Here is a 20,514-nt window from a genome sequence, read left to right as displayed (position 1 = left end):
AACTATTTAAATGTCTTCTACAAAATTGAGAAAAGCAATCATGTTAAATTTTTAAAACAGAAAATAAAAAGTTCTGACAACTCTTTTTTTTTTGTGACCGGTAAGGGGATTGCAACCCTTGGCATCATGTCGCCCGCACTGCACTCAGCCAGTGAGTGCACTGGCCATCACTATATAGGATCCGAACCCGTGGCGGGATTGCCGCTGCACTCCCAGCGCCGCACTCTCCCGAGTGCGCCACGGGGTCGGCCCAAAAGGTCTGACAACTCTTAAGCAAGTCAGGGGTCCTCTTCATAAGTAGTCAAGTAAAGTTTACAGGAGATTTTGATAAATTATCTCAAAACCATGGCAGAGAGCTCATTTTTAGAATCATCATGGAGGTCCATCTTTAAATGGCTTAAATCCAGAGTCACTTCCTTAACATGGAATTGCTGCTGATTTGTACTATTCTATTGATTGGGGATGCATTATTTGAATTTTGGCTTATCATGCCTGCTCTTGCCTGACCATCACTCATTTTCTTTGCATCATGATAGCCAGGCCCTTGAGAAGGTGGCTGATGCCACTCTTTCCTTGGCCCACTTGTGTCTCATCCATGGCGTTTGACCACGTATCATTCTTCAGTGCTGTACTCTGCTTCCTCGGTCTGTACTACTCTGTCTCCTTCTCTGCTCCTATAGCCTGAAGCATTGCTGTGATTCCAAGGGGGAGTGCCTCTCAGGCTGTGTCCTGATACTTCTCTGTCAGATCATTCTGGCCTTTCAACTCTTGTTTCTCATTTGTCAGTGGCCATGCCTCCTTCTCTTTTCCAGGTGATTGGTTTAGAAAGATTGGGCCCTGTATCTCAAGGATGTCTAGGGTGAGTGATATTAAGCCTGTCATGAATAATCACTGTTCTCTCATCTCACTCCCCTTGTACTTCTCACCTGTCTGTTTCTCTAAGTTTGTTTCTTGGTGGTGAAGACTCATTTCTCCTGGAATCACTGAAATTTAGGGAATACCTTTCAAAGCTCAGATCTTCTCTTTGGGGTAGGTTGTGCTTTTTTCCCTTCACTTTGACTAACAAAGCATTCCAACCTGTCAAAAGACAAAGACTGTACTGCTGAATTCTCAGGAAACCTGCCCTTTTCTCAGTGATCAAAGTCATTAAATCTGTTCTGTTGACAAGAGTAGTCAGATCCATGGCCAATCGTGCATCTGTATCTAGAGACCACTTTATATTCTCACTCCAATAAGGATCATCTCACCTATGATCTACATCACATGGGTGTTTCAAAGAATTCTTTTTTTTTTTGCTCATAACAAAGCAACTGCTGTTGCATTCTGAGTTCCTCTTGTTCTTGAACAGTCTGTTCAGCTTCCTTATGACATTCCTGTTCAATATGAATGTGTTCTCTTTCCAAGCGTTCATGTTCTGTTCTCTCTCTCTCTAGTTTTTGCCTTCTGTAATAGTCCGTTTTGTGTTGCTATAACAGAAATATCTGAGACTGGGTAATTTATAAAAAGAGGTTTATTTGGCTTACAATTCTGGGACAGCTGTATCTGGCATGGGCCTCAGGCTGCTTCTACTCATGGCAGGAAGTGGCAGGCAGCTGGCAGGTACAAGCAGATCACATGGCGAGAGAAAGCAAGACAGACAGAGAGAGAGAGAGAGAGAGAGGAGGTGCCAGGGTCTATTAAACAACCAGCTCTTGCAGGAACTAATAGAGCAAGAACTCATTCATTAATCCCCCCTCCCCCAGGGAGAGCATTAATCCATTCATGAGGGATCCGCCCCCATGAACCAAACTGCCACATTGGAGATCAGATTTCCATGAGGTTTGGGGGGACAACACATCCAAACTCCATCACCTTTCAATTTCTAAGTGCTCTCTCTCTCTCTCTCTCTCTGTAAGTGTTCCCATTCTTCCAGTTCACAAATTGTTCTAATGCATTCTCACCCTTGACACTCTTTTTCTGCAATCTGTCTTTGTCTTTGAAGTTCCATTGCTTGTTGCATCTTTCAAAATGAATGAAATGTACTCTCAATCTTTGCTCCTTCATCTTTTCAAAAGGCAAGATCTCTTTCCTTCTGAGTCTTTGTCCCTTTTTTAAATATAGGCTAGCTCTCTCCATTTCTTTGCATGAATTTTGATTTTTTTTTTTTTTTTTGCATTCTTCCATGAATTTTCTAATATCCTTCTCATCTTGATGGCCTACAATGATCTCCTTTGGTCTAATATTAGCATGTGTCCTGGACTCTGAATTTATTTGCTTCTTTTCTTTAATTTTTAAAATTGATTCTGAGGTTTGGCCATCTGTTCCATTATCATTCTTCTCATCTTTCACTTTCTATTTTCTTAATATCCTTGCTTTCTTTTTTTTCAGATTTCTCAGATGAACTTTTCTCTTCTTTTTTGACAGAGGCTTGTGTCTTCCTACTTCTATCAGTCATTTTTTTTTAAATCTCCAGAACCTCTTGGACTACTCTTTTCATCATTTCTTTCTTAGAATGATCACTCTTACTTTTTGAACAGAAATCAGCTGTCCATGGAGCTCAATGCAATGAAGATATGTGATACATCTGGACACTTCTGTACTTGAAGACGTAGTTACAATTCCATAGCATTTTGCCCCAGGACTTTAAGCATTTGTAACTACCTTTGCACTCAGAACCTTTCCATATTTGCCAAAGAGGTTCTTCAAGTCAGCAGCTTTGGTATTAGAATAAAGTCCACTAACCCAGATATTTTTAGTTGAGCTTCCTCTGCTATCACTAGTATTATTTGTGCTTCCTTTGTCATCTTTAGATGATGTCTTGCTATCTTTAGATTCCTTTGAAGAGCTTTCTCATTTTCTTCTTCCTCACGTTCCTTGACAAAGCATCATCTTCCACAGAAGCATCTCCACTCAACTCATCTGGTTCTTGTTTTTACCTGCTTAAGTGAGGAGACGAGCACCATCTTGACTATGTGATGTCTAAGTTCTGCTGCTTCAGCTTGGACTTGAGATTGATGACCTGCAGATTGGTGATCTTTTTGCCTTCCACCTGTCCTGAGATGGCCAAGGCTACCATAGCACTGGTGGCAGCAGCCACCGTAGGAGAACAGTGCACTGCCAAGGCAATGAGTGGGCTGCATGGCAGCAGGAGCAGTGCCACCTTCCACCTTCATTTCTAAAAGACGGCTTTGCTGGGTATAGTATTCTTGGCTGGCAGTTTTTTTCTTTCAGTATTTTGAATATATTATCCCATTCTCTCCTGCCTGTTAGGGTTTCTGCTGAGAAGTCAGCTGTTAGTCTAACGGGGATTCCCTTATAAGTGATTTGATGTTTTTCTCTTGCTGTTTTTAGAATTCTCTCTTTGTTTTTAACTTTGGATAGTTTGGCTACAACTTGTCTTGGAGATGATCTATTTGGGGACCTTTGAGCATCTTAGATTTGGATGTTCATATCTTTCTCAAGACAATGGTATTTTTCAGCTATTATTTCACTGAATAGGTTTTGAGTGTATTTTTTGTTTTCTTCTTCTTCTTGAATGCCCATAATTCAATTATTTTCTTAATAATATCCTATAGATCTTGCAAGCTTTGTTCATTCTTTTTTATTCTTTTTTCTTTTTCTTTTGTCTTCCTGTGTTATTTTGAAACTGCTGTCTTCAAGATCAGAAACGTTTTCTTCTCTTGGTCTAGTCTGTTGTTGAAACTCTCAGATGTATTTTTTATTTTCACCAATTAATTCTTCGATTACAGGATTTCTGCTTGATCTTTAAAAACAATATCTATCTCTTTGTTAAATTTCTTATTCAGATCAAGAATTGTTTTTCTGATTTTGTTGAACTGTTTGTCTGTATTCTCTTGTATCTCAGTGAGTTTCCTTAAGATGGTTAATTTGAATACCTTTTCCAGAAAGTTGGCAATTTCTGATTCTTTGGGATCAGTTACTGGAGCATTATTCTTTTTGGTGTTGCTTTGATAACTTGTTTTTTCATCTTTCTTGTTTCCCTATGTTGATATCTGTGCATCTGGTGGAACATTGACCTCTGAGTTTTGCAGAGTGGATTGTGGGGGGGAAAGACTTTCACCTATAAATGCATCCTAGGGTAGAGTAGAGTACAATGGCTTTGTTCAGGATGGGTGCAGTAGTGTAGACTCTGTGTAGTTTCTTCAGCTGTAATCCACTTTTGCTATGTCTGTAAGTGACTCAGCAACTTATTCTTGATGACCTTTGTGGCAGTGGTGGCACAGCTTTGCCAGGGGAGGTATTGCTGAGGTGGTTCACAGGCTGGTGGTGTGCACATGCACCCTGTGGGTCAGTTGTGTCAGGATCTGGCTCACTGGGGATGCAGTGGCTGTATTGATTCTTAGGCTGGGGCTGGGGCCATATGGCATGTCAGGGTCTCTGGGACTGGTTTGCCAGTGGGCAAGGTTGCTGTGCTGCTTCTGGACCCACCAGGGGCATATCAGTTAAGCTGTTTCTCACTCAGATGTGTTCATGTGTGATGGCTCAAAGACTCAGGGGTGGGTCTTCCAGGGGCATGATAGCGAAGCTGTTTCTCTGAGCCAGGGGCATGGGTACACTTTGGCTTGGCTAGCTGAGTGCAGGTCTGCTGGTGGCCCTTCCACTTGCCACTTCTTTGGGCCTGATGCAAAGTTGTGCTTCCCTTGGCAGCTTGAGAGCTGGTCTGCCAAGAGCAGAGCTGCTGAACTGCTTCTCAGGAAGTAGCGAGGCCACTAGGAGGGGCTGCAGTGAGGGGGCCCATCCAGGCATTTCTTGGTGGTGGGTAGGGCAACTATGCAGGACTGCAGTAAAGGAACCAGTCCAGCTTCTTCTGGGTTGTAGGTGGGGCTGCTGGGCAGATCTGCAGTAAGAGGGCCTATCTGGCTGCTTTGGGTTGATGAGCAGGGCCACTAGGCAGGCCTGAAGTGAGGGAGCCATCCAGCTACTTCTGGGACTGTTGGCAAGGCTAGGTAGGACTGTTCAGGAGGGAACCCCCAGCCACTTCTCCTGGACGGCACAGATGTACTTTATTAACACTGCCTGAGAGCATATTCATTAGGGTAGAGGACTTTGTGCTGTTTTTCTGGGTTGGGGGCTCAGGTGAACACAACTCAGTCAGCTGGTAGGGCAGGGATGGGGAGAAGTCCGCCTGAGGAGGGTCTGCCTGTCTGATCTCTGGCCCAGGACATGGGACTACATCAGTTTAACAGGACTGAGGTTGGCTTCCCAGACTGCAGGACTAGAGTCACAGCTGCTGTGAGCCCAGGCCTCAAGTTACTGGAATCAGGGCACTGTAGGCTCTCCTGTGAATGCACTGGGATGAGGGCAGAGACTTGAGGCTGGGGAATTGCCCTGGCTACTGGCCCCAGGGCAGGGTGTGCTCCCTGACAGCTCCAGTTTCAAGCTGGCTCCATTCTGGTTCACCTTGGGTCATGAGAATGCGGGTGGGGAGTGCACAGTTGTGCTACCGTTCTAGAGTGATGCAGTGTGTATATTCTAGGCCACTCTCCACACTTGGCTCCAGGCTTGTCCTGCCAAAGGATCTCTCAGACTCTGTGGTGAGGATGGGACTTGGTGTGGATTCTCTACCTACCTTTTCACCACAAGAGAAAATTCCTCCTGTGCTGATCTCAGTGTTAGAAACGTAGAAGCTGAGGCTATGTGCCTCTCTTTCCTTTCTATATCAGTTTTTGGGGGGCATGAATTAAAATATATTTACAGAGAGCCTTCCCACATGGTCTAATTTCACGTTCTTCCTAGCCCTCCCTGCCCTCAGTTATTAACTAATAACGCATTCTGAATTAGTTCCTTCATAGTCTCCATTTAATTTTCTCACTTTACCATATACATACACATATATGCATATATTTGTATGTGTATATATAATATTTTTCTTAACACCAACATGTATTTTCCCGTACAGTCAGGGGAAATAAGAAAGACTGTGCTTCGGCTGTTTGGCTACCAGAAAACATAGGTAGGATTAAAGAAATGTGTTCATATTGCTCTCTCATTCATCCTTCTGCTTTATTTTGGTGTAATTTAAAAGTTGTCTTGGTTTCCCTATGCAATAAAACAGCACCATGAAGCCAACTATTTTCTTTCTTCAGAGTCCAGGTGGTACCTATATTTACCTTAAAAAATGACTTCATCATCAAATACCTTTTGTTTAATCTAATGTCCCCAAAGGAAGCTCTTTCTCATCAGCAAAATGTTTTCAGGAGTATTTAGAAAAATGTAAAGGACCTAGAAGAAAAGTTGCAAACTTAACAGGTGGGCAGAGAGAACCAAGAGAAAAAGCTGAGGAGTGGCAGGAAGATCTGAGTTGACTTGAACATCTGATTTTGTTGTCTTTGACTGCTGTTTCCTGTAGAGGGCCCGAAACTGGAGAACAAAGAGATTTATGTCATCTCTCTGTCTAAAACAAGGCAGGGTGTGTAGTAGGAGTGTGGGGACAGTAAGTAATTTAGGAAGGTAGAAAGAGAACCTAGCCAAGATGGAAGAGTTGTCAGTGGAACAAAAGGCTTCTGAGACCAGTCAGATGAGGAGAAAAGGGACCTCTGGGTGTTGATCTGTATAGGCAATACAAGAACATGACAGAAGGAGAGACTGAGGAAACATCCTACTTCTTGTAATAGGGTTAATAGCATACATCATCTGTAATAATTATTAAGTTTAGCTTCAGAGATAGTTTGGAAGGAAATTCCTATTTCAGGGATAAATTTTGCCAGTCTTGTTAATCTTTACAGATCAAAGGTGATATATATATACATATATATATGTATATATGTATATATATATATATATATATATATATAAAACTGTATATATATAGTGAGTGATCGTCTACAACAGAAATGCAAATGTTTTCCTTCTCTGCTTTTATCTTTTCAGTGACATTTTCTTGGCCATGAGCTAACGTCTAGTCCTGCTGTGCATCTGACCTTTAGTCTTTGTTGTTGTTGTTGCTGCTGTTGTTTAGTTTTCAGTCCTATGGCCCTTCACATATGAAGGAAGAAATAGAGGGGTGGAGGGGGAGAGGGAAACTGGAGAAAAGAGGATGGAAAGGGAGCAAGTTAGAGACCCACTCCAAGGTAAATTTTTGTTACTCAACATGGTGGTTTAAGGACTTGATTTTTAATAAACTCCACTCTAATATTTTCCACACATTGTTTAAATCAGTGTTTTAGTTCATTCAAAGTTTAGGACTTGTAAATTAACTTAATCCATAAATATTTGCAACAGGAGTTCTCATACTTTTTTGTACAGAGGAATCACTTGGAGTCTAGATTTTCTCTCACCCCATCTCCAGATGCTCTGATTCCCTAGGTCTGGGTGGACCCAGAAAAATTCCTTCTGTACTAAGCACCACAAGCTGTGGTAAAGATGGGGGTAGGTGTGGATTCTCTGCTTATCTTTTCACCACAAAGAAAATTCACCTCAAGTGGCTCTGATGTTCTAAGCTGGGAGGCACTTGCAGAAACACTGGTTTAGCAGTCACTACCTTGACCTGTCCTGGAATAGGTTAGGTCCCAAGAATCTCCTCTCATCTCTTTCTTGTTTCTGAAGAAGAAAAGGTGGCTCCCCTCACCCCAGTACTTCCCTCTGCTCTCTGAAGGTGAGGGGGACAATCTGTGACCTGCTGCCCCACCCCTTTCTTGAATTCTTATGACTCTTTCACATATATCTTGAAGCTAAAAATAGCAGGCTCTTTTCCAGGTATAAATGGGATGGAAAAAAGTGGGCACTATCACTGAGGGAATGATATTGGTTAAATATGATGTGACATTTGACCCACCTGGAGCCAAAGCCATCAAGGGAAAAGTGGGTAATGCTTCTGATGTCCTTGCAGGAAGTGACTTTTCTCTGTGATCTTTGCGTGAAAATCTCATCAAGTCAACAGCTCGGTATTCATCAGAAAAATCAGAGAGCTCGTCTAGTGTAGCTTATTTTAGCAAGAAAAAAAAAGAAACTCAAATAATGTAAGGGTCCCATATGTAGTTGGAGATAAGAGTTTAACCCAATGCTTGGCATAGAGTAGGCATTCAATATATATTTGTTGAATAAATGAATATATATATATATTTTTTTAACAGATCCAAGCCCTGTTTCAAGCTATATAGTATAGACATATGAGATACACAGATAATTTCTATTACACCTCTTCAGAGAGCTGTGACAGTTTTTAAAATCTCAATTGGCTGCTATTTGGTCACATGATTATCTGCCATGGTTATCAAGAACCTTCAGCTACCCAGCTGCTTGTACAATTGTTAGTCACTCCTAACCTGACCCAAAATGCATAGGTTAGTCTGCAATTATTTATTAAGAATATACTGCTGAGACTTTAGAAAACTTTGGAATTTTGTAGTGCTCAGATGAGAATGGTGTCTTATTATAGCTAGCTTGTATGTATTAATATTAGGGAAAAGAAGTGAATTTGCTAATAATTAAAAGAAAGGTTGTGAAATCACCCGGACACATTATACATATAGAAACCAAAGGTGTTAGAATAGTAATAAGTAACCAGAGAGACCCAGGATACTGAAGATGTTTCAGTGGTGTGATGATTATTGACGGTACCATTCAAGAACACATTCAAATCTGAGAGTGAATGTAGAATGCAGGATTTCAGGATGTAAAGTCGTGGGGGAAAGCCAATAAAGCTCAATAAAGCTAATGATTGAGGGTCCTTGGAAACCCAGGAGTAGGTCCCATGGAGAAGCCCAGTGCCATCACTTGTCAGATAAGGAAATCACAGCTTTTGTAAGGGTTCTTTCCTGCTCTTTCCCTCGTGGGCTGCTTCACCCATGTTTTCTCCTCCCTTTTGAAGGGTGCCTGGTGAGCTGTTAAACATTTGATACTGTCTTCTTTCTTCCCAGTTTTGATCAATACATGGCTTATTAGACAGGATTACCTCACCAGCTCATTTTCCACAGTCCCATTTGTATATTATAATATTAATCATGCAACTTTTAAAAAAAGGCAGCAAAATCATATTATTAGCCTTCTAGTCCAAGAATTTTTCACTAGTCAAAGCTATTGATATTCTCCCAAAATTATTAGAAAGTTTTTAGAAAAAAGTTTTCCCTCCATTTCTCTGATTAATAGTTTAAAGCATGGGTTGGCAAACTTTTTCTGTAAAGGGTTGATAGTAAATATTTTAGGTTTTGTGGGTCATAAGGTTGTTGTCATAACTATTCAGTGTTACTGTTGCAGTGTGAAACCAGCCGTGGACGATACGAGAATGAATGGGTGTAACTGTGTTCCAATAAAACTTTACCTATAAAAAGAGGCTGTGGGCCAGGTTTTTCAACTCTTAGCATTGAAAAATGTTATTTCCCTGCATGGCCAAGATTAGGAACAAGTTTTGCATATCAGTAGTTAAGAAAGTTGGTATTATTTATTTTACTGCCTGGATATATTTACTATTGGATGGTTGGGTGAAAGCTTAATGCTTACTTTTTCAGTTTTAATGTTCTGTGAATGAAAGCAGAAGTGACTGTTAACCAAAAATTACATGACATAGGAATAGCATGCTATTTGTAATAAAAGACTTTTGAAAATAAAGACACCATGAATTTAGAGTTATATTCTCACAACAGTTGGATGTTTGACTGAGTTTTTAGTTTAGGTTATGACAGTCAGAATTATAGCCTGAACTGATAGAGAAGTGTTTTTTTTCAGAGTTTTCCTCTGGTTTCCTTTATGCTTTCAGTTTTCCTTTGCCTATAAGCACTCTTCGTGCTTGTATCTAGCAGTCTTTGTACAATACGACACCCCAGACTTTTTATTGCCCATCAAACCTCAACAAACTTGCTTATCCTGATTCATTGTCTCAGGACCAGCTCTTAAAAGTTAGCTCATCTGAGAAGCTAATTGCAACAAAAGTATAGATTGTGATAATAATTTTAGGCATTTTTCTTTGTGATAAAAGATGGCTCAGGCTGGTCTCCAAATAGAAGGCTCACACATCATTTTCCCCATTGCCTTGTTAATTAACACCCAGAGATCAGAAAAGGGATCTCTACAAATCCCTTTTCAGGGCTATCCCACACTTCCTTAAGACCTCCAATAATTTCATGTTTCATAAACCAATAGTTGTATGAAAGCTTTGAGTTTCTTTCCAACTTTGCCTGTTGAGCCTTTGGTAATTTGCTCTGGAGTAAACTACCACTTCCTTCATGGAGTCACCACCAGACCCTCTCTGCAGGCCTCTTATGGAGGTGTCCACATGGGTGTAAAGTTGTAATTAAAAAGTACTCTGGAGGCATACTGCCCGGGGTTCAAATCCCTGTTCTGAACTGCAGGATCTTGTGTGAATCACTGAACCTCTCCACGCCTCAGTTTCCTGTAAAAATGGTACTAATGATGATGACATTTATCTAACAGGATACTGTGAAGATTAAATGGAGCAATGGGGGTAAAGCCAGGGCTTGATGCTAATAAATACCCAATATATGCCAGTTGTTGTTATTCTCAGATAAAAATTAGATGAAAGTGTCAGCATATTTTATATTAAACTACATTTTAGTAAACTGCACTCTGGCACATTGACATTTAACTGTCAGCGTTCCTTAAAGGCACTGGAATGCAGGCTTCTTAGCTTCTGGAAGGAGCATGGTTTAGGGCTCTGACACACCTGGATTTGCACATTGCTCCTCCCCACTAGCTCTCACCATCGTTAGGTAACATAACCTTTCTGAGTTCACCAGTTATAATTTTTATGTACTTAACATAGCTGGTATGAGCAGAATGTGAGAGAATGCCAGTGAAATTGCCAGTTCTTGTTAAATATTTTTATTTCAACATGGCCTTAGATGGCCTCAGGTTATATCTGTAAGTACCTGTGGAGTTCTTGCAAGGCACTAGGCTCGTAGCAATATCTTATATGTTGGGAGAATTAGTTAGGGAAATATTTGGGAAAGAAGACCATCTGCTTTCCAAGCAAGTTGTCTGTTCTGTGACCAGATAAGGCTGGTTCTGGACAGTATGACACCACTGAGAAGACTGGCAGTTTGATACAGAGAGCCCAAAATGTGGAATAAACTGAACTAGATTCTTGTCTTGACTCTGTTACTGACGCACTGTGGACCCCTGGATAAGTCATTAGACTTCTGTTTTGTCATCTGTCAAGAGTGGATTGGCTTAGGTATTTTCTAAGGATTCTTACTTTTCTTTTTTTTTTTTTTTTTTTTTTTTTTGTCGTTTTTTCGTGACCGGCACTCAGCCAGTGAGTGCACCAGTCATTCTTATATAGGATCCGAACCCGCGGCGGGAGCGTTGCCGCGCTCCCAGCGCAGCACTCTACCAAGTGCGCCACGGGCTCGGCCCAGGATTCTTACTTTTCTAAAATATAACCTTTGTGTGTACAGGGCAGTGATATGTCGTTATTTATGTTCCTAAGCTCATCTGGCAAGTTTCATCCAACCAACCAGTGTTGTCAAGGGAATGTTAATTGGTAGAAACATTTTCTTTGCTTGTAACATTGCAGGATGAGTGGCAATAAGGGTTTTGTCATTGTCACTTTGTTTTTGTTCCCCTTCTATTGTTTTGAATGATACATGGCCCAGTAAAAACACAAGAGTGTGTGAATGAAAAAAACATTCTATGTGGCTCAAAAGACTAGCATTCTTTGTTGTCATTGACCAAGGGGCTGGATTGGAGAAGAGTAAATACCAGAGGTTCACATAGTGGGAAACACTATCCAACTAAACAAGTATAGGGTCTTCCCCAACCTCCCATTTATTCACAGGTTGTCACTGGCTCATGTATGTCATGTGTAAATGCACAAAGTCCTTCTCTACTTTTAACATGAGTATACTGAAAACCTGATTTGGCTGGGTACTTCAGTAAAAACAGTCAAACAGAGACACAGTCATTCAACTAATTAACTTGGTCAAAAACCAGTCAGTGACTTTATTGAGAGGTCCTCAATGGATCAAATGATTCAAACCACCAGGTGTAATTAGATATGATATTGTGAGTGAGTCATGGATACAAAGAAGAAAACATTTAAGAAGAAATATCTCAACATCTCTTTAAAATTTCCACTTTACACAAATTTGATTTAGGATGAAAACGAATGTAATTCTATCATAGCTACATAGATAAGGGGCACCATCTGCAATTAGAAAAAAAAAAAAATCCCCAAACATTTACTTTTGGGATAGTCTCTGAACTTTGAAATATCTATAAAATGGTATATGTGATATGAGTCCCTTTCTGTTGGAGGTTATGTTAACTATCACCAGGGAACTAGTAATACTTTATGAAATCCCAGAAATCAACATTAGCAAACACAACCCTGAGCAAACCATCTTCTTTCAGTGACTACTTTAATGATTAACAAGAATCTGAAGTCCAGTTACCAAATTGATTGTTCATTTTTGAACTTCATCTACTTCCTTGATATAGAAAAAAATTTAATTCCTCCCATCTTCAGTCTAAACCTTAATCCTAACCCTTCTCTTCAGTCTCTGATTATTTCCGTCCTAGAAATCTGGCCATTCTGCAACCCTCTTGAATTACCTTTCCATCTCTTTCCTTCCTTCTACCACCAAGTTTTTGGAGAAGTCTGCTGTCACCCAGTTAATAAATTGCAGAGCCAGATCTCAGCCTATTTTTTTCTGCATGAGGTCATCTTTAATGTATTCGTACTCCATCCCTTCCTTCCCCAGCCCCAGTGACCCTATATGTAAATGATATTTTTGCAGAATGTATTTACACCCCTTTCTGTTTTCCTTCCATTATTCCAGCTTAGGTTTTCCTTACCTTTTGCTAAACTAATGCATGAGTCTTCCACTTGATCTCCTTGCTTCTCACTTCTCCCCTTTACCCTACTGCAAACAGGATCTTTCCAAATCCCAGCTCTGTTCATGGCATTCCTCCAAGCAAAATCCCCAGTGGTTCCGTGTTGCCTACTTACTAGGTCCAAACTCCTTAGCACAGCATTCAAAGTCCTCCACAGTCTACCAGTTTTACCTTTTATTTATTTTCTATGCTCCAGTCAAACCAGAACAAGACCTGAATTTTCCTGCTGCCTCAGTTTGACTGGGTTCTTGCAAGACACTTTTTGGGTGTTCTGATTGCATAAGGGTGTTCTGATTGCTTGGAATGTAAAGGGACACTTTCTCTAAACCACACCAAGGGCTAGCAGCAGCCTTGGTGACATACTTGATGGGGTGCCAGTTTGTTCTACCTCTGTCCATTTCTGGTCTACCAACATTCAATATTCAGGTTCAATACTAATTTCTTCATGAAATATTCTTTTATGTGCCCTCCTCTGATCTTACTCTGCCATTTCATACTGTAAATACCTATGCATGTGTTACTTCTCTCCTTCTTTGTTATAAGCTCCTAGAGCATCTCAGCAATAGTGTCTTAAAATAGTAGTGTCTGGACATTTGTTGTGAGGCATGGCATAAATATTTTATTCTTAATAATAGTTCAAGTACATTGACTTGTACATTTTAAAAGGGTGAATTGTATGGTATGCGAATTATACTTCAATAAAGCTGTTATCAGAAATAGTAGTTTCAGTACTAATACTTGTAAATGATTTACTTAAAAATAATTTTAAGCAGGATCTGGTTCAACATGGCAGATATAGCACACACATATTTGTCTCCCGTGTTTCCTTAGACCTCATTAAAATGGCAATAAAGAACCAAAGAGAATAAACTCAAAATAGTGATGGAACTGGAAGAAGGAATCATCAAGGGAAGAAAGATTTCAACTATTTTTAGAAAACAAAAAATGAGTGGAAGAAGATACCTGCTTCTAATAATAAAGAACTAAGTGATTCAAATTGCTTTTAAGGACAAAATTTTAAATATACCCTGTTGAAGGCATTGAAGAGCCAGCAAGAGAATATAGAAATACTGAACCAAGGTCTAAGAGAAGACTGAAGAGGAAAGTTCAGCATTTGGAGTAATTTTTCTTTCGGCAGGCATTTGCCAATTCCAGACGAGGTAACCACAAAGCTGTAAGACTGAGCAGTGTGGGGCCCATGGCACAGAAGTTGGAGTCTTAAACACCTGCCCTTCACCACACACACACACACACCCACACCCCCCCCCCCACACACACACTTTGACTTAGGATCACAAAGGGCTGCCCTCTAGGAGAGAGTGAATCAGATGTAGGCTGCTTTTACAGGGTTTGCAGGCCAATTTCAAACCATCACAGGCTTTGAAGTTGGACTAAAGTGGTCCTGATTTACTCATGCCCCAACCAAATATTACTGTTTTGTAGAGGAAGGGAATATCATCCTTGGCCTCAAATTATCTTTACAAATAATTTTGCAAATATAATTTTCAGCCCACAATAAACAACCAAGGAAGTAAGAAAACATGAATAAAAATTACATTATAGTAAAACTGCTAGAAACCAAAGCAAAAGGAAACTTTAAAAACAGTCAGGGAAAAAGACAGATTATCTTCAAAGGAACAACAATTTGACTTACAACTGACCTTTCGACAAAAACAATGAGAACTGGAAGATCATAAATTGTTATCTTTAAAGTGCTAAGAGAAAATAACTGCCAATATAGAATTCTACACCCATTCAAAAACATCTTTCAAAAATGAAAGTAAAATAAAGACATTTTCAGTTAAATAAGAACTTATAGCAGCAGATCCACACTAAAGGAAACACTAAAAAGAGTTCTTTAGGCAGATGTAAGCAGAAGGAAACAGATCCTAGAATAGCAGGTCATGGATATGGGAAGAAATGAAGAGCTATGAAAACTGTAATAATAATGTCTTGTGGGATTTAAAATATATATTAAATTAAAATACACCATAATAGTGGCAATATAATCAAGGAGAAATACACATGCACACACAGAGATAGAGATAGAGATAGTGTTTTAAGGTCCTTAAATTCTTGAGTTGTCTAGGAAGAGAGTAAAAGTACCAAATAATATTAGATTTGGCAAATTGAGGTCACATAGTGTAATTTCTTGAGTAGCCACAAGAGAATGATAAAAGTATTTGTGTACAGCAAATAATATAGCCTTAAAATATGTTAAGAAAAAATTGACAAAAGTAAAAGGAGAAATAGACATATTTATAATCATAGTGGGAAATTTAAGCATAACTTCTCTTAACAACTGGCAGAAAAAGCAGTCAAAAAATGAGTAAGCATGGAGAAGATGACAATTAACAACTTGACTGAGAATACACCTAATATTTAAGTATATATGAAATATTTACAAAAATTTATCATATGCTTGGGTATAAAGTCTCAATAAATTTCAAAGGCTTGAAATCATACAAAATTTGTTCTCTGGCCATAGTATAATTAACAACAAAAAGATAAGAGATAATCAGCATCACAGATGAAAAATGGAACCTCCCAATAGGTTCAACAATGTTAAAAATATCTTGATATATTTTGAGTAATTCTAACCAAATTTGAAAATGTAGGAAAAAATGGAAACATTTCTAGAAAAATAAAGCCTACAAAAACTGACACAGAAAAACATGGAAAACATGAAGTCATAAGTTATTAAAGAAATTTAATCCATAACTAAAACCTTCCCTCATAAAAAACTGCAGGCATATATAGCTTATCTAGGGAACTTTTTAAAAATTAAGAATAAATGTCATTTTTATACAAACTCTTCCAGAGAAGGATAAATTGGGATATCATGAGAATAAAAAATTCTTATGTTAATCTCATCACGAGCATATATATAAGTTTAAAAAGCAAATCAAATCCAGCAACATGTAAAAGAATAATACAACATGAGAAAGTTAGGTTTATTACAAGAATTTAAAGTTTGTTTAATATTAGAAAGCTAGTAAAACTCACTACATTAACAAAATAAAGAAAAATCATAGGATTATTTGAATATATAGTTAGGATGGCTAAAATCCAAAAGACTCTGAACGATAAATGCTGGCGAGGCTGCGGAGAAAAAGGAACTCTCATACATTGTTGGTGGGACTGCAAAATGGTGCAGCCTCTATGGAAAATGGTATGGAGGTTCCTCAAACAATTGCAGATAGATCTACCATACGACCCAGCTATCCCACTGTTGGGAATATACCAGAGGAATGGAAATCATCAAGTCGAAGGTATACCTGTTCCCCAATGTTTATCGCAGCACTCTTTACAATAGCCAAGAGTTGGAACCAGCCCAAATGCCCATCATCAGATGAGTGGATACGGAAAATGTGGTACATCTACACAATGGAATACTACTCAGCTATAAAAATGAATGAAATACTGCCATTTGCAACAACATGGATGGACCTTGAGAGAATTATATTAAGTGAAACAAGTCAGGCACAGAAAGAGAAATACCACATGTTCTCATTTATTGGTGGGAGCTAAAAATTAATATATAAATTCACACACACACACACACACACACACACACACACACACACACACACACACACACAAAACCGGGGGGGGGGGAAGAAGATATAACAACCACAATTATTTGAAGTTGATACGACAAGCAAACAGAAAGGACATTGTTGGGGGGGAGGGGGGGAGGGAGAAGGGAGGGAGGTCTTGGTGATGGGGAGCAATAATCAGCTACAATGTATATTGACAAAATAAAATTTAAAAAAAAAAATATATATATATAAAAAAAAGAGAATATGTATTTGATAAAATTCAACCACTTATAAGGGAAAAAGCCCTCTTGGGATTAGAAAGGAAGAATAAATATCATAATTGATGGTAAAATATTGAAAGTTTTCCCTTTGAGATTCAGAATAAGACAAGAGTGCCTTCTATTAACCTTCCTAATAAACCCTGTACTGGAAATCTTACCCAGATCAGTGTGGGAGATTGATTACAAAAATGGCCCCCGTTCTCTGTTTCTCCTTGTATGTCTGCTCTTTGCGATGTAATGGACTTTGCAGCCCCTCCTATCAAGCGATGGATTCTGTTTGCTTACCTCTTGAATCTGGGCTGGCCTTGTGATTTGCTTTGGTTAAAAGAACTGGCAATGTACCAATTGTCAGCCTGAAGATACACCTCTTTCTCTCTCTCTCTCCTCTCTCTCCCAGAGACTCTGCCACTGTCATTGGGGATAATAGAGACCATGTAGAACAGAACTAAGTTAGCCCAGCTGTCTGTGCTATGGCCTCAGGTACATGAGGAACCCAGCCAAGATCAGCAAAGCTGCTTAGCTGACCTGCTGCTAATTGCAGATGCTCAAGTGAGCCCTGGCAAGACTGGTTCAAATCAGCAGAAATACTCAGCCACTCCACAGACTTGTGATAACTACATATGTGATTGTTTTGGAGTGGTTTTTAATGTAGCAATAGCTAACTGATACAGGTAATAAGTCAAGAAGATACAAAGTATTAAGATTGGAAAGGAGGAAAAAAAATCTACAGTTATTTGCAGATGGTATAATTATGTATGCAGAAAATCCAAAAGTATCTACAGAAACATTATTGGAATTAATAAGTAAATCTAGCAAAGTTGCTGGATCTCAAATGCAAAAAAAAAATCAATTGCATTTCCATATAATGACAACAAATAAAAAATAAAAAATAATTAAAAACCTTTTAAATAACACAAAATTATATGCAGTACACAGGAATAAAACTAACACAATCTGTGCAAGATTTCTCACATAAAATTATAAATCATTATTGAGAGAAGAAATAACTAAATAAATGGAAGGATATACTGTACTCGTGGATTAAGAAGTCAACATTGTAAACATGACAATTCTTTCCAAATTGACATAGATTCAGGATAATTCCAAAGAAATCTCAGCAGTTTTTTTTCTTCAGAAGTTGACTATTTGATTCTATAATATGCAAAGGGTTCAGACTAATGAAGTTTCTCTTGGAGAAGAAAAACAATGTTGGAGGACTTGCTCTGCCATGTACTGAGGCCCATTATAAAGGTATAGTATTTAAGACAAGGATAAACAAATAGATCAATGGAATAGAGTAGAAAATCTGGAAATGGACCCATGAACACACTTGATTCATGTAAATAGTAGTGTTTTAGAGCAGAAGGAAAAGGATGGCCTTTTCATTAAATGGGGCTGAGACAGCTGAATATCTGCATAGAAAACATGAAAGCTGGCCCTTATTGCACACCATTCACAAAACCAGTTCTGGATGGGATGAATATCTAAATGTGAAAGGCAAAACGATAACGCTTCTAGAAGATTCTAAAGGCAAATATCATTGTGACGTTGGGGTAGAAAAAGATTTCTTAAAGATTACATAAAAAAGCACTAAACACAAAGGAAAAGATTGATAAACTGTGCTATGTTGAAATTACATACTTTTTTTTCATCAGAGTTACTTTAAGAGAATGAAAGTGTGAGTCGCCTAGTGGTAAAAATATTTGCCGTACATGTAACTGCCAATGCATACACATTCCTTCAGATTAAAAGAAAAAAAATTAGCTCAATTAAAAATGGGCATGCCATAAAAGAAGTTACTTAACATGGCCATTAAACACATAAACTGTGTTCGATGTCATTATTAATCCAGGATATGTAAGCTGTAATCACAATGAGATTCACTGCATACCCATCAGAGTGCCCACATGAAAAAGACTGATGATAGCCAAAGTTGGTGAGAAGGCAGAACAATGGGAGCTCGGCTATACCACTAGTGGAATTTTAAATTGGTACAACTTCTTTGGAAAACACTTTGGTATTGTCTACTGAAAAGTAGATATGTATACCTTATGGCTCAACAATTCTAATCCTAGGTATATAGTCAACAGAAAAGCATGCAAATAGACACCGAGACATATATAATAATGTTCGTAGCAGCAATTTCCAAAATAGCCCCGAATTGGAAACAATTCATATTTGTCTATTAAAAGTAGCACGGCTAAATCAATGACTTCATATTCATACATTAGAATAGTACAGTTATGGAAACCAATGAACTACATTTACATTCCACAACATAGATGAATCTCACAAATACAACATTAAATGAAAGAAATAAGACCCCCCAAGTTACTCACTGCATGATTCCATTTATATAAAGTTTCCAAAATCTAACTTTAAGAAGCAAGACCTAACTATAGTGTTTAGGAATGCACGTAAGTGGTAAAACTATAAAGAAAATCAAGGTAGTCTTTACCATCAGTCATGAGAGTGTTTATCTTTGGGGGGGTGAAGGGAGTTGCAGTGATTGGGAAAGGACAGGATTTCTGGGGTGCTGACAACGCTCTATTCTAGACTGCAGGGGTGGTTACATGGATGTTGACTTTCTGATAACTTATTGAGCTAAATATTCTGATTTGTGCCCTTTTCTGTATATGTTTTACACTTAAAAATAAAAGAAGTTTTTAAAAAAGTGGACGGAGGCATATCTGCTGATGAACAAAATTGAAGAAGCAACAGCTTCTATGAACACCAAAGGTCTGCAGTGAAGCTTTTAAAAAGTGTTGTATTCCTAGAATTATTTGTTTGTCTTGACATTGTCTCTCAATCTGCTGGTTTTCCTCATGTCAGATATTCTCATAGAGATACTATCGAAAGTCAATGGCACAAAAAATAAATGTTTAATTATATAATTTAAAGTTTAAAAGTTAGTCAACAACAATTTAAACAAAATTATAAGTACTGGGAGAAGTAAGAGAGAGGGGAGGAGAGATTGAAATAAATTCACATTTTCATTGGGGGAGAGTAAATGTCGAAAGTAATAAACCAAGAAGGCAGAAGCAAATTATTCGGAGATATGGTGGGAACCATCAGAAGAATCAGAATTAGAAGTAATTAAAAAAAAAAAATTGCTTCTTGAGGGGAGGACACGGAGAAGCCTCCTCTCCACCATAAACCCTTTGGATTATTTGATTTTCGTTCGTTTTTTGCCATGTGCATATTACTTTGATAACTCTAATAAGACATTTATGAGATTCCAGTTTGCATCATTCTCATCTACTTGCTTTAAGAATTGTTTTTTGAGTTTGTGGCATTATGACTAGCCCAAGACTAATGTCTACGGTCTGTCTTATCTATGCTGCAGCTGAGAGTGAACACCGTTTCTAAAGTACTATTAGGAGTTAAAGTTGCATCAGTCACGATTGCAGAGCTTCTGAATCATGATTTTATAATGACTTTTATTTCCTTTTAACTTTAGTTATAGGTATATTTTAATAAGAAACAAGGCAGGTTAACAATTACATTGTATATGGACAAGTGGGAAGTTATGAACATTTCTATTCAACAGTTTGAAGAGCAGCTAATATCAAATCAAAAGTAGACAAATCAAAGACAAAAGTGAAATTTCCAAAAGCATTCATATATTAGTAATGACATTAAAACTCTCTATATTCTAGGCATTATTTTTTAAACAATAAAATAAAGTTTATTTCTGTTTCTTCTGCTCTGCTTAGATACCTTATAAACATTACCTTTTGTGTGAAGATCTGGAAAAAAATTAAGACATATTTTAAAAAGGAAAGTTTAGCTATTGAAAAATTGGCTATACTTATTTCTTTTTTCTTGTAATATCATAATTTCAGAGATTTTTAAATGCCTCATTTCATTATTTATGTTCACAGAATACTTATTAATGTCCT

The 20,514-nt window shown here is 38.3% G+C and overlaps 1 pseudogene; it reads right to left on the bottom strand.

The window, feature by feature from the left end:
- Nucleotides 1–372: 372 nt before the first annotated feature.
- Nucleotides 373–3,152, bottom strand: LOC134369364 (SAFB-like transcription modulator; annotated as a pseudogene).
- Nucleotides 3,153–20,514: the final 17,362 nt, after the last annotated feature.

Source organism: Cynocephalus volans, chromosome 1, assembly GCF_027409185.1.
Source record: "Cynocephalus volans isolate mCynVol1 chromosome 1, mCynVol1.pri, whole genome shotgun sequence".
NCBI classification, from domain to species: Eukaryota; Metazoa; Chordata; class Mammalia; order Dermoptera; family Cynocephalidae; genus Cynocephalus; species Cynocephalus volans.
This window is presented reverse-complemented; position numbering and strand designations above follow the sequence as displayed.